The sequence below is a fragment of the Leptonychotes weddellii genome, chromosome 12 (assembly GCF_054177405.1).
Source record: "Leptonychotes weddellii isolate Sample4059 chromosome 12, ASM5417740v2, whole genome shotgun sequence".
NCBI classification, from domain to species: Eukaryota; Metazoa; Chordata; class Mammalia; order Carnivora; family Phocidae; genus Leptonychotes; species Leptonychotes weddellii.
This window is the reverse complement of record NC_138380.1, coordinates 190,985-212,830: the sequence shown is the minus strand read 5'-3', so window position 1 is coordinate 212,830 and position 21,846 is coordinate 190,985. Positions and strand designations below refer to the sequence as shown.

The window sequence follows — 21,846 nt, the reverse complement described above, 5'->3', positions numbered from 1 at the left end:
GCTACTTTGTAATAAATTGTCCCTGAACATGGATTCCTTTTCCCTGCGGAGTTGGCAGAGGCCCTGATCTGTTACTTAGTTGTGGGCTCTCGTAGTTGTAGTTGCAGTGACGTTTCTGCATGGAAGGTGCTCGATACGTACTCTCTCTGGGTGTCGTGCCTCGAGTAACAAGTGTTTATTGAAAACCCTTCGCAGTGTTCTGGGTCCCTCTTGTAGCAATAAACTGCAGAGTCTAAACAAGGAGCTAGACTCATTTTTTTTTGCGTCTTTTAAAACGTTCTTTTATTTTGTCTGCCCAATGCCAAATAACTGGATGACTCAAGTTTTAACTTGTTAGGTTTTTTTGTAACCTGTCGTGGATAGAGCCTCTTTTCTTCTGAATTAATCGTGATTTATTTATATGCAAATGATCCTGGGTTTATGAATGGCTGTTATTCTAACCCTTCTTTAAATATGTCTCTGGGATTTCAAATCCATGTCCTCCACACTGTCAGCGGTGACCATTCATTTTCAGCTCAGCCCCACTCCAATATATGATGGGAAAGGAAGGAGGACCTCACCAGCTGTTACTGTATTACTTGGGAAGGAGAACTCTCACCACTAGGAGATGCCCATGGGGGATGGATGTGGAGAATTCATTTGCAGAAATGAAGGTTTAGGAAAGGAGGCAGCAGGAGGGGAGGCGAGCTGACATTCCCTTCTCTGTTTCCCTCCTGCCTGCCGGTTCCTGAAGCCACTTTCCCCCTGGGTTCCAGCCACTGATCCTTTCTGTCTCTCCGCGGCCCTTGAGGCATGTTGGGTGCATTGGGCATCTAGTCTGGTGAATACGATGAGTTCTCAGGCGTCGTATTAATGTTTTCCTTCAGGTGATGGGACTTTAAAACACGAGGCTCATATTCTTGGAAGACGGACAAATGGACTCAGAAAGCAGTTTCAAAACAGCCTGAAAATGTTCAGTGCTAACTTGTGACAGCAGGTCACTTAAGGGAAATCACCTTGTGCTTCTGAGGCTCCATCTGGCCTGCAGCCCCCAGCCTGGAAGACGCCTGTGGCAGATCCCACCGGCTTTCAGTGACTCCAGGTCCCAGACCGGCTGAGTTGTCTGGTGTGATCTCCATCTCAGTTCCATCTCCAATCAACCCAAGCCCTTCGTTTCCTCCAGCTCAGACCTCCCCAGGTCTGCTAATCTGCGGTGGGGAAGGGGGTGCAGATCTGTACTTTCTCTCCTCCCTCTTCTTCCTGGATTCTGGTTCTTCCAGGACCCAGGCTGGGAAAAACGTGGGGAGCTCTGCTCCCCAAGCGGTGCCATTACAGGATCTGAGTCTGTGGAATGCCCTCTTGTCATGAGGAGGCTGGCTCACTGCGTCTCTGTCTCTCTCCTTCATGAACGCTCCTGTGCAGTGTCCCATGAGCTGGCCGGGTGCCCTCACCCCACCCGTCTCCATGGGGTCTCCCAGCCCAACAGAGGCCTTCCGTTCAGGCCCCTCCACCAAAGCTCAGGGTTGCCCACGGCGGGCTTGGCTTGCGGTGCGTCACGGGGTCAGCCTGGGCTCCATGCTTCCTCCACTAGCCTGAGAGCAGCCAGAAAGAGCTTAAAAAATGTTAACGGACACATGACTTGCTTGCTTGATGCCCTTTGATAACTTCCCAGTGTATGAGGGCCAAGACCCCCGTCTCCCACCGTCACCTGTCCTGCACGTCTCCAGGCTGACCACATGCCTCCCCCGGGCCTCACTGCTGGAGTGTGTCCAGCGCTTCTGGTACGGTTTCTCCCCCTTGGGGTGGAGGTGGGGGGCAGGGGAGGGACACCACAGCAAGATTGATGTGTGGTCTGCAGGCACATCCCAGATCTGGGCTCTTCTAGTTCCTCCCAGCTGGGGAACAGCTGCTCTTCAGAGACTCAGGGCAAGGTTCCATGGCTGTCTCTGTAGGAATGAGAGATTATAAACGAGAATTTTGTCTTCACTCCTTGAAAAGAGCTTTTACAAGCGCTTGGACCTTGTACTCTGGCCTTCCCTGTGCACACAGTGTTGCTAGGGTGCTCCTTCCCACCTGTGGGCCATTTTAATGTGCCTACATCTCTGAGAGACACACCTTCCCAACCCTCTTTATCTCTGTGCTTTAATATGGCCGTGTAGTTCTTTATTAACTTGGCAGATCTATTTGTATTTCAATGGCTAGTTTCTGGATTTTTTTGTGTGTTCTAGCTGTTGTTTTTAACGGGAACGCTCATCCTTCTCTGTGGTTACTTTATCATGGGGGTATAGTTCACCCTTTCTGCCTCCAGCCAGAAACAGCTCAGAAAAATAGGACCCTTCCTTCTTTTTCTTCACGCTGTATTCAAAGGATCACCCAGACTTATTTGATTAGGTGTAAGTGTGAAAGCGGGAGAAGAGAGGTTTTTTCCCGTAAATTCTAAGTCGGGAGTTTGCTCCAAAGCCACACGGGAAAGACCTGACCTGTGTCTCCGGCAGGATCGCCCCAGATGCCTCAGTCACAGAAGACACGCGGGAGTGGTTCTCCGCAGTTCACATTTCCTGCTAAACAACCAAACCAAACAGATGCTTAGCCTCCAAGTGTGGTGCATGCGTAATTGATGGGTCTTAAAATAAAGGCAGACTGGCTTTGTCCTAACAAACCAAGCAATTTCTCCAGGAAAAGTTTTGTTTATGATAGAGTAAGATCAACTGGAATTTATGGGAATGAACAGTGGGCCAGGATGAGCGAGGCTCGTGCTTGAATTCAGCCCTGGCAGCGTGTCAGGCCAGCGCAGCCCCTCGAGTCCTTTCCCTGCAGAGTCTTGTGTCTTGGACGCTCTGAGTCCTCAAAGAGGCCACACTCACATCAGTTCCGACTGTGAGTTGGCTGAGGAAACAGTGAAGCAATGAGTCTGCAGGCCCCTGGGCAGTTGGATGCGATGAGCAGACGTGGCCTTCCCACGCCAGACCTGCGCAGCTGATGGAGCCACGGTGCCCACGGCCACTGCACAGCCAGTCCCCACACCCCTGCTCCGGGGAGCAGACGTTTGTGTGCATGTGCACGCCTGTGCCGTTGGGGATTTTCTGAAATCCTTGTCTCCTGCTCGTGGCCAGAGCTGGATGCTCCGTGTGCTCCAACGTGGGGACCACGAAACTCCTCTAGTTTTTATGAACAAGAATCTTCTCAATAATCTGCCATTTAGCAGGCTCTTCATCTAGACAGCTTTGTCTTCTCTTCCAGAGTTCGACTGCTTTTCTCATGTTTGAACCCTGCTTGGTTCTGGTGACCTTCATAGTGTTTCCTTTTGTATAGATTTGTTTATTTATTTGGCAGAGGGAGAGGGAGAGAGAGAGAGCATGAGCAGGGGGAACGGCGGGTCGAGAGAGAAGCAGGCTCTCCGCTGAGCAGGGAGCCCGATGCGGGACTCGATCCCAGGACCCGAGATCATGACCTGAGCCGAAGGCAGACGCTTGACCATCTGAGCCCCCCGGGCACCCCATCCTTTTGTATGGATTTATATAGGTGGACATTCGTGTGCACGAGTGTGTGTGCATCTTAGTCAAGACTGGCTGTTGGGAAGGGCCCAGAGTTTTGGGTTCATTCTGGAGCCTGGTAAGAGCTGCTTGTCACAGGGCATCCCACCAGGGGCTGCAACGAACCCCTCTCCGCCCCCCCCATGTTTCTTTCTCCCTGATGTCAGTGGACGAAATGCTTCCTCAGATGTGACTGCATGTGTTTCTACTGGATGCTACATGAGAAACTGCACTTAGGGCTTTGGTAACATCGATAGTTTCGGCCTGTTTTCTGTCTTGCTCCAACATCCTGTTGGTCTGAAAACAAAGGGCACGAGACAGCGTCTCGCCAGTACGGGATGAGAGTGTGGTCTGCCCTCAGGCACGGCTGGGCTCCAGCCACGCTCTGCCGGAGTCTGGTTGTGCAGGGTGGGCAAGGCCTCAGCCTCCCCGTGCTCCGTGTCCCTGTCCGTAACTGGGATCCCTTGAGGGATTGGGTAATGAGGCACCTCCCTCATGGAATCGGAGTGCAGGTTAAATGAAATAATCCATGTGAAGTGTTTAGCACAATTCCTGTTACATGATGAGAACTAAATAAATGTAAGCCTTACTCAGTGTCAGTTCTGAACAAATGTTAAGTACATGATTAAATTATGGGTAAGTGTGGCTATTCAACTTGAAAAAATAAAAGACCAAATCTATTAGTGTGTTCTGCTCATGGTCATGCATAAGAAATCTACTTATTAGTCAAAAGGAATCCAGAGTTTGAGTGTTTCCACAGCAACAGAACAACAAACACCAACCCAGAAATAGGGGAAAAGTCAGAAATAAAATTGTCCTTTCAAGGCATCTCTGCTTGCCTCGTATAGGGGCAGGGGGCACATGCCGACCCCCCAATGAGCGCTGCCGGCCAGCCTGCCCCTCAGCCCCTCATGCACCCTCCCCAGCCCCAGAGCGCACGTACCTGCAGATGCTCTGGCTCGTTGTCCTCGGGTTCTTGTCCATCTCGTGCGCACCTGGAACGGGGTCAGGCAGAGAACGGGCGCTCAGTGAATGAATGACAGAGTTGAGTGAGGTTGGCAGTTGGCCTGTGATACTGGTCCTTCAAATGCCCAGCTGGTACCGACTTTCCTGCAGACACCCTGTCACCGAACGTTACAACAAGAAAACGCAGGGGAAGATTAGAAATGAGAGGAAGCTGTGTCACAGCCATGTGACATGTGAGCGGACATTCTGTCATTAAACTTCCCTCGACCGCCTGGAAGCACCTCAGTGTTTGGTGTAAGAATTAGCATTTTATAAGGAATCCAGATTTTTCCCTAAATTAAAATAATAAAATACTCTACTTTTGGGTTAAAATGGAGCTGTTTTTCCTGAGAGGAAAGCTTGAATTTCTAGATGACGTCCGTGTGAGACTCCTAGCAGAATTACTCTGTGAAAAATTGCCTTTTAATTTCAGCACATTTGCACAGTTCCAGGAGCCTAGGACACCGGGGACCAAGAAGCATCGATGATCGTGTGACAGCGCCGCCCAGAGATGGCTGTTGTAGGTGTCTCCCCGCATTCCCGCTGGGGTCCCCGTGTCCCTGTGTCAGGCGTCCTGTAGTGTGGGGTGGTCCTGGGGTGAGCGTTTGGTGTAGGAGGAGGTCGCGCCTGGGGACGCCAGACTTGCCTGGCCAAAGCCGCAGAGCCACCTCCCAAGGACACCTGGGTGGAGGGCCCAAAACGCTCAGGCCGATTCCCGCCACTAACTCCCCGTTCCCCACCTGAAACACAGGCGTCGTGGGGGAGGGCTGGTGCCTAAGCAGGCTGGTGTCCAGCGGGGTAGGGGTGTTAGGGCGGCCGTTTCCTCTGGACACCTCCAGCGGCAGGCGCCGGTCCTCCACAACAGCGTCTGAGGGGACCGGTGTCGGAATCGTGACTGCGAACGTCCTGGGTCTTGACGACCACCCCACGCAGCACAGCACAGGGCAGTGTGAGGGTGCTCTCGGGCTTCCTCTTTCTTTCCTTTTCTGTGTTGTTCGGCTCTTACTTCCTCAAGACATTTTGGAAGCACTTGCTGATGGGAAGGTAGCGTCACCGAAGGTGAGGAGCCCAGCTGTGGACACTGATTTGGGGGTGAACCACCCTGTATAGTTTGAATATAATTTGAATCTGAGCTTTGGACACTATTCAAAGATCTGCAGACTGATTTATGTTATTTTCATAACGGAAGTATGATTACATTTCTTTGGTGTCTTTAAGTGAATTGGGCATTTCCAAAAGATACTTGGCACCACTATTACTTGGAACTACTTCTGCGACCAGACAGGGTGTGGTGGCCCCTCTCGGCCCGGCAATTGTGGGCTCACAGGCACCGCTGTGCATGTCATGGGTGGTGGGGTTCTCTCCGGGAGGCAGCTCTTCTCCCCCTTCCTGCGTGGCCCCCTCCCTCCCTCTGCCGGGGCGCACTCTGCGGCCACCTTACAGCGTGTAACTTGCGGAGGTAGAAACGGTGTATCCGAGCCCATCTTTGAGATCCTTTCATTTTTGGAAGGTGTTTTTCTCTATATAAAATTCTAGATTGAGATTTTTTTTCTTTTAGCACTTTAAAGCTGTTATTCCATGATCTTTTGGCCTTTGCTGTTTCTGATAAAAAGCAATTGGTCATTCTGATCATTGTTTCCCTCTATGTAATGTCTTTTTTTCATCTGGTTAATTGTAAGATTTTGTTTTTCTTTGCCTTTTATTTTAGCAGTTTGACTATGATATGAGTAGGTGTTTTATTTTTTATCGACTTATTCTTGCCTGGTTTCCCTGATCTTGGGATTGCTACATTTGTTCAAATCTGGACATATTTTGGACATTATTTTGACAAAGATTCTTTGCTTGTCCAAACTTAGGTTCCTGACCTGTGCTCTTTCTTATAAAATCCATTTTTAGCAAGAACCCTGGTAAGTCAGTTTGCCAGAACCAACCCACCCAAATCTGAATCTAATTGGGTTCCTCATTCCCCACCTTCCCCCAGGTGAAATCCCTTAGCAGGAATCCTGTCAGGTCAGCTCAGCCAGAACCCCTCAACCCTGATGCTTCCTCTTAGTGTTTTTTATTTTTATTATTTTAAGATTTTATCTATTAATTTGAGAGAGAGAGAGCTCACGCAAGTGGCAGAGGGAGTGGGAGAGGGAGAAAAAGACTCCCTCTGAGCAGAGAGCCTGACTCGGGGCTCAATCCCAGGACTCTGGGATCATGACCCCAGCCAAAGGCAGATGCTTCACCAACTGAGCCACTCAGGCGCCCCCATTCCTCTTAGTGATTTTGCACCTGCCAACCTGCCTGCTCTTTGGCTATAAATTCCTACCTGCCCACATTCATGCTGTGTTCAGCCCAATCTCTTTCCCTTTTTGCAAAATCTCATTGACCTTGTGCCTATATCTATCAAATGGCCCTGAATACAGTCTGCCTCACCATCTGTAACAAGGGTCATTGAATATTCTTATCTTTTCAACAAAATCTTTCAATATTTTATTTATTTTTATTTTTTTAAAGATTTTATTTATTTGACAGAGAGAGACACAGCGAGAGTGGGAACACAAGCAGGAGGAGAGAGAGAGGGAGAAGCAGCCTTCCCGCCGAGCAGGGAGCCCGATGCGGGGCTCGATCCCAGGACCCTGGGATCATGACCTGAGCCGAAGGCAGACACTTAATGACTGAGCCACCCAGGCGCCCCAAAATCTTTCAATATTTTTAAATGCACCATCTCCTCTCCCTCTCCCCCACCTCTGTCTATTTCTCTCTGTTTCTCACTGTCTCTCTCTGTGTGTCTTCCTGTTTCTTTCTCTGTCTGTCTTTCTGGGACTCAACTATATGTCTGTGGATGGATCATGTGATATTGTCCTCAGGTCTTTTGAGTTCTGTTCATTTTTTTTATTATTATGTTCAGTTAGTTCATTTTTAAATACCTTTTCTCTATGTGTTTCAATTGGTATGATTTCTATTAGCCTGTTTTCAAGTTCACAAATATTGTGTTTTGATGTGTTCAAATAGATGTTGATCCCAATCAATAAAGTTTTGATTTTAGATATTATATTTTTCATATCTAGAATATCCTATCCTTAAATTTCTAAATCTCCTACTTATTATATCTATCTCTTTCCTGTAGAATCTTAAACACATTTTTTATTTTAAAGCCCGTTTTACTAATTGGAACTCTGGGTCATTGGTGGGTTTCCTTCTATTGACTGATTTTTCTCTTAACTAAGAATCACATTTTCCTATTTCTTCAGGAACTTTTGGTTGTACACTGGATATTGTGATAAATAATGTCATAAAGATTCTGGCTTCTAACTTCCCCTAAAGAGTGTGGAACTATGTTCTGAGGAAGGTGGATCATGAACTTATGAGGCTTGGCCTCACAGTTTGTTATGACAGACTTATTATATTTTTCCTGTAGTTCTGGGACAAATCCCTTAGCACTGGCTTGTAATCTTTACTTCTAAGGCCCAGTTCCTCTGGAGTTTCCATGGAACATGTGTGTTAAGCCTCTGAACTTGGTGAGATCTGAGCTCCAGAGACCCCATTGTTTGCAGCTATGAAAAGGGCCCAGGATAGAGAGCAAGGGAACCACCAGCTGAGCCAAACCCAACTACTGACACAAAGAAGTATGAGCAAATAAATTGATCACTTTATGCCACTTGTGATATGATACACTTTGCAGCAATAGGTAACTGATATACATGGTGATTGAGCATATTTCATACATTCTAAGATGCTAATTTGAATATCATAATGCTTTAAAAGTCATGATGTGTCCTATAATTCCATGCATGTTGTAATTTACTTAGCAGTGACTACTTATCCTTACTTAGTACACAAACAGTCATATGTTTTCAAGCAATGGCTTCTTAGATTCAGTGAAATACAGTGCGTTTTTTAAATACTGGGCTAAAGATAGTTAAAGAGCTTATTATATTGCAGGACTTCTCAGAGATTGTTATAGGTTAATGTGGAGTGTGAATTTCCAAAAGGAAATAGAGTAATAAAGTAGCAAAAATAACGTATAAGGCATATATACACATGCATATATAATACTATGTGTAAATAATAAATTAAAAGTAATAAATTAAAAGTCCTCAGACCCAGGACCCCCCCCCCCCCCATCACTTTTCCCTCATATTACCCACTAATCTATCAGAGATGGTGGTGTTTCAGGGAACCTAGTTCAGGGAGTTGGTTCATTTTCTTGAGTCAGACTAATCTATTACACTGGTTTCTTCACTTACAGCCCCAAATGCTGGAGAACATATTCTGAAGACATAGTGGTACAGGAACAAAGAAGTGAAATTTGGAATGGGGAGGTGATGTCTCGTTTAGAACAAAGACAGCAATGTACAGATCTGAAAGAGAAAATGCAAAAGGTTGGTAGCTTTGTTGTTAATGTTTTTAAATGTGTTCTCTCCTGCTAACAATAATTGAAAATTCTTTTTTAAAAATGGCAGCAAAACTCTTATCTTGAGTACATCACAGTTCTGAGATGAAGTCTTTCTTGTCAGTTGATAACAGACCTAAGCTCTCTCCACAGGCAAATGCTCACTTTCATAATGGGAGGAAATTAAAATTAGCTTCCAGAAGAGAAATTGCAAAGTAAAGGCATTTATATCTTAGATTAATGAAAGCTTAACAATATTAAAAACGATGTCCCTAGTTAATTTTTCATGGCCCACAACTGGTATTTCTAATTCATACAGTAGTATTGTTTTAAACATTGAAGATTCTTCTGATAATGGAAAATAAAATGTATTAAAATTTCAGAATATTAGCATTGGAAGGCACCCTGCTAGTCAACGGGTGAATCTCTTCTACAAAATCCCCAACTCACTTTCCTTGAATCCTCCATGATGAGAAACCCACCATTTCATTATATAACAAGACTTCTTTACTCACTTGATTTTTTTCTTTATAATTGCAACTTATTTTTTTAAGTGGTTTTATATTTGTTTTTCCATTATAAAAATAATTCATGGTCTTGAAATATGGAAGGTTTAGAATGGCCGAAAGAAGAGAAAATGCTACATGTAGACTGATTTCCTGACAATGTTTGCATTCGTAGTTTGGCGTGTGACTTATAGCTGACTGTGTTTCCTACAGTAACTCTGGGCATCTCAGGATTACACTCTGTATATAATTATGCAAACTGACTTGTTTTTACACTTAATGCTGCAACTTAAACATTTCCCTGTTAATACAGGCTGGCTCTAAACCTTCTCTTTAACAGCTCCACACATTTGATGGTGCTATAGACTGAATGTTTATGTCCTCCCCCCAAAACATTCATATGCATATGCTGACATCCTAACCCCAAGGTGATGGTGTTGGGAGGTGGGGCCCTTGGGAGGGGATCAGGTCATGAAGGTGGAGCTCTCATGATGGAATTAGTGCCTTATAAAACAGACCCCAGAGAGCCCCCTCACCCTTCCTCCATGTGCAGACACAGCAAGAAGGTATCATCCCTGAACCCAGGAGGCAGGTTCTCACCAGACACCCAATCCGTCAGCACCTTGATCTTGGCCTTCCTGCCTCGGATCTGTGGGAAATACGTTTCTGTTGTTCACAGGCCCCTCTGTCTGTGGTGTCTGCCCAGCACTTTGGTGTTCTGTCCTAGCCGCCTGAGTAGGCTGAGGCAGGTGGGTCCCTAAGTAGCTTGGACATTTGCAGGTCAGTCCCTAGACAGGCCAATCATTTCCTTCAAGCCACAGGACATTTATTTTGTACACATTTAAAGGTGGTGACTGTTGTTCTTTCATGAGTTTAGAACTAGAATTTTATCACCGAACGGGCTTTATCTTTTCTTCTGTAGCTTCTCTGTGTTAAAGCTCGAGAGGCCATGGCAGGGGATGCTGAATTAACCTTCAGCAGGCCCCACCATATGCCATGCACTGGTGCCCTCTGCTTGATCCTTGCCATTCCTACGGGGTAGGGTTACCCCATTTGCTGTAACTCAGAAGGTGAAGCCACTTGCCCAGAGTGAGAAGTCCTATGAGCAGGAGGCCAGGGTTCCTGTCTAGATCTGTCTGGGTTCAGAGCCCCTTCTCGGTCTACCACACTCTCTTGGCCCACAGCATGGTCTGGCCCTCTTGGGGAGGCTCTGCTGGCCTCTTTGTTTCCCCGCTCTGGGCAGGAGCACCTCTTGCTCCCACTGATTTCCCCTCCTGAGCTCCAGCAAAATGCTTGTCTCTGCACCTACACACCTCTGCCCTCCATACGTGGTGGGCCCTAGACAAGCACTTGTTGGAGGAGTTAGCAATACACACTACTCCTTCTGTGTTCCTGGGAATGTACTCATTTGCATGACAAACATCTATGGAATACCAAAATTTGCCAGGCAGCAGGATGGTGGGCGGCCTGCAGACCAGCGGAGAGCCAATGCTGCAGTCTGAGGTCGAAGGCCATCTGCTGCCTGAATTCTGTCTTCCTGGGACCTCAGTCCATTTCTCTTCATGAAGACCTTGACTGTTTGGGTGAGGACCATTCACATCAGGGAGGGCAATCTCTTTACCAAAGCCCATTGATTTAAATGTTAATCCCATGCAAAAAACACCTTCAGAAACCTCTAGAAGAGTGTTTGACCATATATTTGGGACCTGTGGTCAGCCCGGTGCACATGGAATTCACTGTTACAGTAGCTTAGGGAGCTGGCCTGGCAGAGACTGAAGAGCAGTTGCTGGTTTTAGCAATGAGAAGGTCAGTGCAGGACGGATTATTGTAGCAGTGAGGGGGAATCCAGACACAAGCAAGCAAGCCCTGGCCGCTCTTCAAGATGGTTGGTCAGGGCAGAGGCCTCAGCCAGAAGTGGAAGGAAGGTGGGAGGCTGAAAGTCCGAACAAGCTGGGGAAAGAGGAAATGATGTTAATAGCTAAACGAAACGGGAACGCTGCGTATGAGGCTATGTTATGCAGTTTACATGCATTCTTGCCTGTGATCCTAAATCTTACTGGAGAGAGTGATTATTACCTCCTTTCTACAAATAAGGAAGAGAGGTTTAGAGCAGCTAGAACCTCGAACTCTGCCACCATGTTCTCAACCATGAAATGTTCAGCCTTGGAAAGGAGAAGGGGCTGCATCCTCTCTGTGGAAAGGGAGGGTGCCAGGAAGGGTTGGACAGACACATTTGAAATGAGGAGGCTTGCATCTGGGAGGCAGGGCGCTGGGAGGGGGTTGGGCAGCATTCCTGGGGGCCTGGGTCCCTGCCATGGCTGGAGCGGCATGAAACAGCTCACAAGGGTAAGCCCCAGGGGCAGTTGGGGCAGAGGGCAAGAGGGTAGGGAGGCAGCCGAAAGTGGCTTTGGGGCCCTTCCTCTCTCCTCGGGAGAGTGGTCTCAGGGAGAAGGGAGAGCCGTGGGGCAGGGGCCTGGGCCATGCTTCTGAAGTGCAGGACCGGGGACTTTGTCAAGACTAATGGCGGGCCGGTGGGCAACCAATGCTGCTGCCGTACTCTGAGCCCCTAGACTGTCAGGGTTTTAGCTATGCCCATTGTCCAGACATGCCCAGGGGGACGGCCCGGTGCGAGCTCCACCAGGACGCTGCTCTCCGGAGCCCGTTTCAGGGGTGGCATCGCCCACACCTCATCGGAAGGTACACTGTGGTGATCCGAGAGGCTTAGCTCACGTCCTCAGACTTCCTGGACATCATCCCCACAGATCAGAGTGTCTGTGTCAGAGGAGAGAGCAGCTTGCCGAGCAAGATGAGCCTCAGCATGCCTCCTTCCTACGATGCTCTGCTCTCAGGAGAGGGAGGGTGCGGGCCAACGGACTTCCCGGGATGAAAAGGAGTTGTTTTGAGAACCCCGAGGTGCCATGGTAATAGGCCTTAGTGTCTGCAGGGAGGCCGCCCGCAAAGGGTGGGAATGCTGTGCTGTCACGGGGGAGGGGTGCTGCCCCTGGTTCACTTCCAGTATGTGGGCGAAGTGCAGCTGGTGGAGCGGCCCCTCCTCCGTGCCCAGCGCTGGGGCTGCGCGGCTTCCCGGGGACGCTTGGTCTCCTGGCAGAGACTCTCCGGAGCCGTCAGACCTTGGGCAGCTCCATCCTGTCTTCACCGGGCACGGGTCACCCGAGCCCGGGACGCCGCGGGGTGGCTGTCACAGGCTGCACAGGACAAAATGCCGTGGAGCGGACCCTTCGCTGTCACCCGTGAGCGCGACAGAAGCTTGGGCTTCCCCTGCTTCCGGGAGATGTGACACCCTCGCCCAGATGGAGCGACTGACCGTGGACGCTGTCCCAGCAGCGGTTCCCGGGCCGTCGCTGGGGCTGCACGCGGAGGGCGGGGACGGCGCCCCGCGCTGGTCCGTAGAGCTGTAGCGGCCTTCAGGAAGGAGACACCTGGGAAGCGGCAGCGGGACGGCCAGCGCCTGTGGAGGGGAGTCCCGAGGGGGACCCCGGCCTCCGGGGGCTCACGCAGCAGGCGCATTGGTCACAGCTGGTTTGGGGGAGGCCAGTGGCTTCCGGCAGCTTCTCACGCGGTGGAAGCGTGTCTTAGGGATCATTAAGGGCCAGGGGTCACACACTTGGCCTCACGGAACCGCTTGCTTTGTTCTCCTAAGAGCGCTCGCGGAGACCGCTTTGCCCAGGGGCGATAGGCTGCCCCCCTTCAGTGGAGACGCTGGGGCGGGGGTGCTGACCCCCTTGGCCCAGGGCGCCTCAGCCGGCCGGCCTGCCCCCTCCGGGCTGCGCCCACCTAGCTTCGCGAGTGGCCTGGTACCAACAAATAGGCAATAAAAGGCCGGTCTCTCCCGCCGCCCCCCACCCCCAGCCCGGACCCTTGTGCTGCAGGGGGGCTCTGGGCCCCGGAGGCGGTGGGGGCATCCTGTGCTGCCAGCTCTTCCTGAATCGTCACCTTCTCCAGTTAAGCGGGGTCTGTGAGAGGCGGTGCTGACGGAGGAGGGAGGCTGACGTGTGTCCCGCGCGGATTCCAGGCCGTGCGGGCGGCTGCGGACGGGGTGTCCGAGGGCAGGGGAGACTGTTTAATTCAGTTCAGCCCTCAGATGGACACTCCGAACTGGGCTCCGTCCCTGCTAACGTGGGAGCCACGGCAACGGTGTGAGGAGAGCCCGCTGGGAGGGGCTGCGCTTGGTGTCGGCCCCATGGCGGGAGTGGCGGGGACCCCGAGACGTGTCCGGCAACGCTTGAGTCACTGTGCTAAACCTCAGCAGGATCTTGCTGCTCCCTTGTCTGGACCCGCTTCCCAGGCCTTCAGAAAAACCCGCTCTTGTCACATGGGCCTTCTTCCCATTTCTGGGACATCCTAAGCTCGTCCCACACATGCTGTTCCCTCCCTCTGCCTGGAGCGCCCTTCCACACACATACACACGTGCACACACACACTCACAAGCACACGTGTGCACACGAATGCTTGCGCACACACTCGCGCATGACACCTGGACACGCCTGCGCTGGCGTGGCTGGCTCCTCTGCCGCCTTCAGCCCTCAGCTGTCACCTGCTCTGAGGGCTTCCCCTGTCCACCCTCCGTTCGCGTGCCTGGACTCTGCCCTCACGTCCCGGTCTCCCTCGCACGGGGTGGTGAGCGGGGTGGGGGTGGTGGGGTCTCCCTGGCCCAGACGCCGTCTGCCCTGGCGGGTCCCTGTGAGCACAGCTGGACAAAGCCGGGCACACCTGGGCTCACAGCGAAGCCTGCGCCGTGGCCCATGCCTGCCGCGTGAACTCCGCCTCTTCGCACGGCGGCTGCGACATGCGGGAGCACGAGCCAGTCGCCCCATTTAGGGTTACTAATGGCAGTCACGGGAGGGTTGATGCCAGCGACACTCCATGGAGGCCTCTGATCTTACCAGAAATGTCTCTTCACGTTTGTGTCCTTTAAAGCTGTGCATTAGTGGGAAATGTAAAACTTGGCTGTGTGAGTCTGAAGAGCCTCTGGGCAAGGACCCAGAGTGGAAATCTGGATTCAGTGGAATTTGAAGTTTTCTAAGGCCTTCCGTCTTGGGAACGCACATTCTCTGGTAGCCGAGGTTAAGTGACCTGAGACTGCCCCGGGGCTTTGCCCTGTGTCCAGAGCCCAAGACAGGGCGTCTGCTGACTCTCCTTTTGATCATTAGCAGGCCCTTGCATGTTTTAGTCTTTGAGCGGAAAAGAGAAGTTTATTTTGGGAATAAGACTGTTTTTCCTGGGTTCTGGTTTGCTCTGTGTCACACATGATTGCCCCAGCAATTCATCATTCACTCATTGAGTTTGTCTGTCTAACCCGAATGCCCTGTTTTCCTTTCATTCCCAGTTGCCTGGAGGCCTGGCTGCCCACCATGCACCCCACTCCCACTGGGGTTCACCTCTGTCAGCTCCCCGCTCATCAGGAAAACCCCACAAAGGCCTGTATCCCAAAGCTGTGTGGCCTGGTGGTAGGGCAAGGGAGGGCCCGGCCTCCCCCATTTTGCTCCACCCCTGGTCACTGGGCCCAAAACAACTCTTCCCGTGTCCAAGACTCATGTCTCTTGAATGCCTCCAACTCACCTACGAAATTGCCAGTAACTTCTGCGCTTCCTGCAGTGGTTTTCCGTGAGTGGTAGTTTTATGGAACTTGGAGAAGATTCTGAGTGTGGGTCCAGTGTCAGCATCAAGATGGGGAGGGCCAACATCTCCTCTTCATCCTTCTCTGTTCCCCACGTCCTCTCGGCAGCAAGTTCTGACCCGCAGGCAAAGGGAGCCTCCAGGAACAGCACACAGGGCAGAGGGGAGAGGGCTGCTCGCCCAAATCTCCCAGAAGCTACTGTGGGTCACCCAGCACCTATGTCCTCGGCTCCGGTCTGTAGGACAGAGAGGGTTATCATCACAGTTAAAGGAGATGCATCAGCTGTGGGGAATGTGGAGGGTATGTTGAAGAGACCCTCACTGGAAACGGCCTCTTCTCTAAATTTCTCTCCTCAAACTCTTGGCTAATGCATGTAATTCTACGCCTAGTAATTTGTTTATAAAATGCAAACCTTACGTGAATGGGTCACATTATTTAATAGGTCAGGTTCCCAGCGGGGACTGTTGGCACCCTCCCCTGGGGCATTTGAGAAAGGGTCACTTCCGAGTGTGGAGGCCCTTGTGTGAGGGGCACAGTCAGCCTGAGGCCATCTTGCAGAGACTCAACACCCCACCTCTCTTTCCCTGCCCTGAATTTACAGCAGGCGGGGCGGGGGAGGCGGGGGACAGGAGCTCACACTGGCTGCCCCAGGCAGAGGGCAGGTGGGGAGGGATAGCCAGGCCTGGAGGGGCAGTTGGAGGACGTGGGAGAGGTTAGTGCCTGCCCGTTTTCCAAGCCATCTTTATGTTACTGTAAGTTTAGAGAAGTTCCTTGTAGAATAAGCCACATGAAAATCATGAAGATCATTATTTTCCAATCCCCCAAACTAGGCTCTTTTTGCAAATATCTTCCATCTTGTCATATGTAGGACGTGTGGATCTCTGTGGCTCTGAGTACATTCTGGTGGCAGAAGAAAGGCCAGAGAGGGGCTGGATGTGGGTGTTCTTGACCTGAAGCACGATGGGGTGCAGATGGGCAGCAGGGGGTGCATCACGAGAAGACAAAGAAGACCCCCAAGGGGAAGAACACAAAACAGTTTTCAGGCTGGAGTTGGTTGCCAAGACAGGGAAACAAGGGCTCTGGTGGAACAAGGCCAGTCAGAGTGAGAAGAAAGACCCTCTTTGACCTTCCTTGGCCCTCCTTGACCCCTCCTGCTGCTCCACCAGTTTCTCTCTGGCTTGCCTTCATCCATGCTGATTCCCTTCCAAATCCCATTAAAGGCCCCTCCAGGCTCCCTCGATGCCTGTGTGTCTGCTAGGGCCGCGTCTCTCAGGTCTACCTCACACTGGTCAGGTTCGCCTTTGCTCTCCCTGACACTGAAGCCCTGGAGGGAAGGGACTGTGTCCTGCTCCATCACACCCTCGGACATACCCAGAGCTGTGGGTGTTGTGGGCACTTCATGAGGGCTGGTGGGTGGGTTGAGAAGTGGGTCAGAAGTGGATGTTTGTGCGTGCAAGTGATTTACGTTTCTCTGATGACTGCTGATGTGCAGCATCTTTCCACATGTGTACTGGCCATCCTGATGTCTTATTTGGAGGAATGTCTACTTAAGTCCTTTTTCCAGTTTTGAACTGTATTGTTGGCTTTTTTGTTGTTGAATTGTAAGAGTTCCTTATATACTGTTGAAGGCTTATTATGTTTTAAAGATTTTATTTATTTATTTTAGAGACAGAGAGAAACAGAGAGAGAGAAACAGCACGAGTGAACGGGGGAGGGGCAGAGGGAGAGGGGCAAGCAGACTGCGCTGAGCACAGAGCCCAACGTGGGGCTCGATCTCACAACCCTGAGATCATGACCGGAGCTGAGATCGAGAGTTGGATGCTTAACTGACGGAGCCAGCCAGGCACCCCAAAGGCTTATTTTTATGGTCCAGTAATTCTAGTTTTGGGCACTGTATGACCATATACCAGTATTTCTGGCCACAGCCACTGGCAAGGGTAAAGCATGTCCTCATTTGGTGACTTGGCCAATGTTTTTAGACTCATTAACTTGAGATCATCTTTTAAAATGACAGAAATTTTATTTTTCTTTTTACAACAGGTTGAAAAAAACCAGTGAAATCTCTGGCTTTCATGTTTCCAGGGCCAAGTATTACCGTAGAGTAGAGTATTAAAGCACAGTGAGAAATCCCTGGGTGAGCAGAGGTTACTTCTCAAAGTCCGGACCCTGTGTGATGGCAGAGTAGGGTCATAAATGGCAACATTGTATGGTGTACTTGATAAGTCTGATAAGCATTTGCTGGAAGCCAGGAGAAACCCACAGTAAGATCAACTGATAGTCATCAAAACCGCAGCTGTTTGCCGAAGGGCAAAGCAGTGTTAGCAAGGGGACTGACATTTGGACCTGCTCTCAGGGCAGTGGGCTTGCAAAGAAAGCCAGAGCACAGAGGGGACCGAGAAGGCCACCTGCCCTGAAATTGGTAGGGAATCAAGTTCTGTGTGGCTCTGAGGGCGAATCGTGCAGCCCGACGCCCATGCTGACATCCCTTCTCAAGAGCTTATCAAACCTCTCCAGGATCGAGGCAGAGGAGGAAGCTCTAGATGCTGATTCAGAAACCCCCCTGTTGAGCCTCGATTGGTTCTTGAAGATTTTGAAACGTTCACTTATGAAAGGAATTTTCCATGATGACTTTCCTCCCTGTGATCCACCCTGAGGTTCTTGTAGACCAAACTTTGCATGACTTTTCTGCAGGTGGCTGCTGGATGCCAAACAATAGGAAGGACATTTATAATTAGTCCAATTATCTCTAACATTCTTGTCTGAGTACTGCCCTGGGATGACCCACAGAGGTTTGTGTAAAGTATTCTTATTCTTATTCTTACTATTATTTTAAGTAGGCTGTACACCCAGCATGCAGCCCAACGTGGGGCTTGATCTCACGACCCTGAGATCAAGACCTGAGCTGAGATCAAGAGTCAGACACTGACTGACGGAGCCACCCAGGCGCCCAAGGTTTGTGTAAATTCAAACAGAAACTATAGGCAAGTATTTTGCCAAGACCTTCCTTGCAGACTCCTCATCCCGGTTCTGGGAGAAAGCATGACCAAAGTGGGAAACAAATGCGCCCAAAGAGGGAGCAGCCATGATCTGACAGGGAGATCCAGACCCTCTAGCACCTGTATGCATGCAGTGGAGATTCAGGCCCAGCAGGGGCATCGGAGGCCGGTTCCCCCAGCCGCTGGTGGAGGGTGGAGGGGGCTTGCCAAGGAGGACGAGGGGGCTGTGGTTGGTGCCCTCGAAGCGGACTGTGGTGCTGAGCTTTATAAGACAGATTCAAAGGGGACCATTCCTCTAGGGACAGGGGACCCATTGGACCTGGTCACACAATGCTGTGTTCTTTTATTAGCAAAGATGTATTGATGAGTGCCAGGTGGTCTGTTGGGCCCCCCAGCCACGGGATGAAAATCTGTGGAGAAGTAAGCCGAGTGTTCTCTTTGGGTCACCTGGCCACAGGCCACAGAAGCGTTAGCCCAGTTTCCCACCAGGCGGCCAGGGTGTCCACTTAACTCCCGGAATGGTGGCCCGGAGACTCAGACTTCGATGCCTTAGCCCGGGCCATTTAATCTCTGGATTTTATAATCACCAGGATGAGACACGGGAAGCGCAGATGGTGCCGCCATGCTGGCTGGAGCCCAGCCTAGGGCATGGGTGCGCAGAGGGCCTGTGGTGGGTTCTGTCTCAGGGTTGAGGAGCTGCTTCCTACCGGTGGGACCTTCTGAGGCGGCCCCCAGGATGATGGCGGGTGCGTGAGCCACACCCAGAGTGTGAAGGAACTGTGAGCTGTGGGGACAAGAGAAGCAGGCAGGGGCAGACGGAGGAGCACCGGTGTGCAGGGCTGAGGGTCGGGTGCCACCCCACTGAGGACAGAGCCTCCGGAGATAGTTAATGGTGAGGCTGTGGGAGACTGGAATTTCCCAAGCTTTTTCTAGAGGTGGAGGCAAGACAGGCCTTCCCCGTCCAAGTGGAAAGCCCTGGAGAGGAGATCGTGGGGCTTGCGTGTTCTGAGGAGAAGCCTGCAGGCGGACGCCTATCTCCGCCGCCGCAGCCCCTCCCAGACCAACACGGGTGAGGCTCAGGTTGCTTGCCAACAGTCATCTGACAGTATTTAACGCCCTCATGGCACTGACTGGTGGTTGTGCCCTGGGGTCTGGGGCCCAGTGGAGAAGCCATGGGGGTGTAGAGGGCAGAGCCTGGGTCCGTGTTCGCCCACCCAAGGGGGCTTCCTGGTATGCATCCGAAGTTCTGTGCTCCCCCGTTGCTCTCTGGACCTGAAGGGTGACCCGAGGACGGCCCTCAGCGCCACCTGGGTGAGCCCTCTGTTCAGAGTGAGTCCGCATGTGGATATTCTGAGCCGGCCAACTGGCTCACGAAGTTTCTGCAGGAAAGTTCTCTGGAAAATTTGGCAGTTCTGAGGGTACGTTTACCCTATCCACTAAAACCCTTTCCCAAGCCGTCAACTCCAGATTTTGTGGAGGAATTGCAAAAGGTCCTGACCACAGAATGTTAGCTCGAGAGCGTTTAGCGGTTTGGTCTCACTTGCTGATTTTCCTAGTGAAGATACTGAAGCCAGACTGTGGGTACGTCCGAGGGCATGGCACCATCTGCAAGGAGGTCACCCCCAGCACTGGGTCCCACCACACCAGCTGTCCATGGGATTTCCAACTGCCCAGGATGTAGGCAAATTTCTGGTTCCAGAGTTCTGCACCAAGATATTGACGGCCTTCTTGTTTATACTAATGAAAACTCGGGAGAATCTAAGGGTCCCTCAGTAAGGGGAGAGTGAAGTAAAAGCTGGGGTGATCCTTCTCAGGGGCATGAGGCAGGCTCTGAAGTCCACGGAACTCTTCAGGGATGAGAGTCCCTTTGTTTTTCTGGCTAGAGACATATCCTTAGTGCCCAACACAGGGTCTGGCACTTGAGAGATGCTACTAAGTATTTATTCCAGATAATGCTGGGATAAAGAGTCTGCATGGAGAATCTTTTCAGAACCCAAAGCTTGAAGTGGCAAATGTAAAAGGGACTGATGTAGCCTGGACCAGAGCCCTGGTGGCATAGACCCATTCCCCAAAACCATCCTGGAAGGAGCCAAGAGAAGTTGGAAGAGGAAAGGGCCTCGGAGTGGATGTCCCCATGGGGGAGGTTGTTTCCTCACCACGCTTGTCTCTTTAGCATCTGAGCTGCTCCCAGGCCATACAACTGACCCACGCCCACTTCAGAGCACACGGGGCCCCGTCAGCTGCAGGGGCCTGATCTCCAGGTGTCCCCAGGGGTTCAGGCTGCTGGAGCATACATTGTGCTTTCAGCTACCGTCAATGTCTTCTCAGCACCACCCCCAACCACAGGCTCACTGGTCAGCATGACCAGCAGCATTTTCCTCCCCATACCTGCTCCGGACTGCCTGGGCATCTTCTGTGATGTATTTCCCTCCCTATGGTAGGCTTTCTTGATGGCAACTCAATTTCATTAAGATGCTAATGTTGGAAGTAGAAGGCGTGAGCACAGGGCTCAGTCCCAGAGGGAAGACAGGTTTGTTAGGAAAGTGTAAAGGGCTGGCCCCACTGGGAGCTGTCCCTGAGGTGCAGGGCGGAAAGCAGCTCTGGCCAGATACAGAAAGGTTCTTGGTTCCCCATAAGCTGGCGTCACTCTCAGGATTGTCCCACCCTATCCTATTAAGACAGAGCTCAGATTGCATATGTCCTCTGAGTGAAGCCTGGGTTTTAATCACTCAGGGAATGTGTCCACACAAATGCCCATGCAGCTGAAACTTTAATGTGCTTCTTTAATTAAAAATTAATGTCACGGGGCGCCTGGGTGGCTCAGTTGGTTAAGCGACTGCCTTCAGCTCAGGTCATGATCCTGGAGTCCCGGGATCGAGTCCCGCATCGGGCTCCCTGCTCAGCGGGGAGTCTGCTTCTCCCTCTGACCCTCCCCCCTCTCATGTGCTCTCTCTCATCCTCTCTCTTTCAAATAAATAAATAAATAAATCTTTAAAAAAAAATTTATGTCACAAGTTTAATTAAGTGTTCATAATGAATACGCAATTAGAAAATCTCTTGAGGCATTTGGGGACCCCTTGCCCCACATTTCATGCTCTGGTACTTTCTGGTACATACTCTGAGAGATGTAAAGCAAGTTACTCAGAGTTTAGGGCCATGTCTAACATTTTTCTGTGGAGCATTCAACTGCTCCAGTCATTTCAGAAATGACATCTTGCTGTTTAGTAAACAAATATTTATTGAGTTTTCTCAAGAAGAAATATAATTATACTTGAATTATGGTCTTTGTTAAGTGGTTTAACTAGGCTTAAGCTCAGTAGATGACAGTTCAAAACTGAGTGCTAGTAATATTCTAAGGAATTATTTGGATTGTGATTTGGGGAAGAGACTTTACCTTTGGTTCAAAAGGCAGCTTAGAAATGTACATGTTGGTTTTTGTAGAAGGGAGGAAGAAGAGGATTATTCTATCCATCCATCATCCACCCACCAATCATCCATCATCCACCCCTCCATCTATCCATCCATCATCCATCTATCTATCATCCATCCATCATCCATCTATCATCCATCATCTATCATCTATCTATCTATCATCTATCATCCATCCATTATCCATCCATCATCATCTATCCATCATCCACCCATCCATCCATCTATCCATCCATCCATCATCCATCATCCATCCATCATCCATCTATCATCCATCCACCATCCACCCATCCATCTATCCATTCATCCATCATCCAACTATCATCCAACTATCATCCATCTATCATCCATCCATCATCCATCCATCTATCCATCATCT

The 21,846-nt window shown here is 50.5% G+C and overlaps 1 protein-coding gene and 1 long non-coding RNA gene across 2 annotated transcripts in view; both read left to right on the top strand.

The window, feature by feature from the left end:
* The window catches only part of DYNC2I1 (dynein 2 intermediate chain 1), a 227,322-nt gene that overhangs the window by 42,183 nt on the left and 163,293 nt on the right, over positions 1-21,846 (top strand). The gene's annotated exons all lie outside the window — the stretch shown is intronic.
* On the top strand, positions 4,829-15,959 carry LOC145716383 (uncharacterized). The gene is made up of 3 exons (XR_014139017.1): positions 4,829-5,037; positions 8,755-8,887; positions 14,752-15,959. It is a non-coding gene; the product is annotated as an uncharacterized LOC145716383 (long non-coding RNA).